The following is a 2,467-nucleotide window of genomic DNA, read 5'->3' on the forward strand; positions in this document are numbered from 1 at the left end:
AAAAATTAGATAAGAAGAATAAAAGTGCTTTGTAAAATGTCAAGTTCTCATCACTGGGACTTTCTCATTATTCTTTTAATCAGGAGTTCACTCTTATGCTTCTTTTAACCCTTGTTGAGCGTTGCATGTAGAAGGTCTTAACAAATATGTGTTAACTGAGTGATGTATTTGTTTATAATAAACAACAATAAAGAGTTGTAAATGTTATTTTTTAGGGAATCAAAAATTTACAAATTAGAATCTCAATTTGCACATACATATGAGTACAGAACTCTTATCTCTGCTTAAAATACATATATAAGGTACAAGAAACAAGCCACAGTTTACAAAAGAGTGATCTGCAAGTTTCCTTCCTTTATTAATTTGAAGATCTATATGTAAAATTACCACTACTTAATCTTCTTCCACCAGGAAAGTTAAGTAATATCAATACCACATAGTGTAACCTCTCTTTGGAGCATCTACTTTCCATCCTTAATCACATCTGTAGTTCTCCTGAGAACCATTTCAAACATTTTCACACTTGTATAAATTGTAAAGCGCAGAATAAGAAATACTGTTCTGCTAAGAGCATGCCATAGTTGATTTTATGAATCTGGATAATTTAAAAGTCCACCAAGCAAACCACTGTTAAGGTCCCAACTATGAACCAGGTATTCAAACAGGAATTTGGATACAGAAACAAGATGAAGGGGGGCAGGGTGCTGGCCAAGATGGATAAGCCCTCTACATCCTATCTGCCCCACTGATTACAACTGAAAGCTCTAGACAGGAGACAAAAATAAGTACAACCACAGTTCACTGAGGACTTGGAAAATAAAATAATAGCAGGCAGACTGGAGAGGGAAATAAAACTTGAAGAAGTCAGTACTATGTTGAATTTCTTGTTGTTGTTGTTTTTCCTCTTTTATTTCCCAGTTTTGACCGCAAGGTAGCCCAAGTTGCAGAACTGTGCAGTGGCTCCATCCACCTTGAGGCTCCTCCTTCCCAAACATTCTGAGTCCTCTCTACCCAGCTGAGGGGAAAGAGGAGGACCACATGTGAGAGGTTTTAATGGGCCAGGCCCATTCATGGGAATTGGTGCACATCACTTCCATCAACATTCCATTGGTCAGGACTCAGTCACATGGCCACCCCCAACTGCAAAGGATGCTGGGAAATGTAGTCCAGCTGTGAGCCCAAGAGGAAAAAAGTAAAATATGGATACTAGTTAGCACTAAAATAGTCTGCGCCACATAAGTGCTTTGGTAGACAAAGGGGTGTCCAGAGAGCTTTGTGAACATAGAGGAGGGGCTTCTAAATCAGAACGGGGAGACAGAGACCAGAGAAGGCTTTCTGAAGGAGAGGACATGAATTTTGCAGGATAATCAAGAGGGTGAAAAGGGGAGCATGGGAGGAGACCACAGCATGTGCAAAGATGCAGAGGCAGGAAATGTGCGAATGAATTTGGGAGAGCCCAAGTGATTCCCTCTTCCTTAGGCATTAGCTGTATGAAGAAAGAGCCAGGAGATGAGTCTGGAAAGGGAGGCAGGAGCCAAGATTTGAGCCAGAAAAACTCTGCAGCATCACTGATGTATTTAAAGCAGAGGCCCAGAGCATTTGATTTCTAATTTAGAAAGAGCCTGGTAATTATGTAGAGGGTGGCTGGAGCCAGGAATAGGAATTAGGAGACTTCCCATTTTCTAGGCAAGAAGCAACATGGGCTTGAAGTAAGCAGTGGGGTGCAGTGACAGGATCAGATATGAGATTTGAGATATTCATGAGTCAAAATCTATAGAACTTAGTAACTAATTGTGGTAGATGATATTATGACAGGAGTCAAGGAAAATTCCTAGCTTTTATTCATTTACTGACTCATTCATTCATTCAACAAATATTTATTGAATATCTACTATGTGTGTGTTCCTCTAGGTGCTGGAGACACAACAGTGAATAAACAAGCAAAGTTCCTGTCCTCATAGAGTTTACATTCTGGTGGGAGATTTTAAAACATTAACAAATATAAATTTATAGTGTGATTAGGGTTGCCATATTTAGCAAATAACATGTTATGTTTGAGATGTCCTTGTGGGACATCTGTGTGAGGGTTGGTTAACTGTATGTTATTTCTATGAGTCTGTTGGTCAGGAGAGAAGCCTTGGCCACAGATGTAGATTTGGGAGTCATGAGCATATGGGTAGTTGTATGTGACAAAAAAAAAAAACCCAAAAAACAAAAAACCAAGAAAACAACAACAACAAAAAACCAAGTAAGGGAATACATTGGCTGAGGACACCAAAAAGTTCAGGGTTGTTTCTCCAGCTTCAAGCATAGCTGGATCCAAAGGTTTAAATGACAGTATTGGATTTCTGTCTTCTTTTTTCCTCTCTTGGACTTTCTTGGGCTTGATGGCCCCTGGCAACCCCGAAGTCCTCAATTCGCATATATTCATTCAACAATTCAGCAGAAGTTTGCTTTTGTTCTGGTT

This window comes from Hyperoodon ampullatus (genome assembly GCF_949752795.1).
Source record: "Hyperoodon ampullatus genome assembly, chromosome: X".
In the NCBI taxonomy this organism is placed as follows: Eukaryota; Metazoa; Chordata; class Mammalia; order Artiodactyla; family Ziphiidae; genus Hyperoodon; species Hyperoodon ampullatus.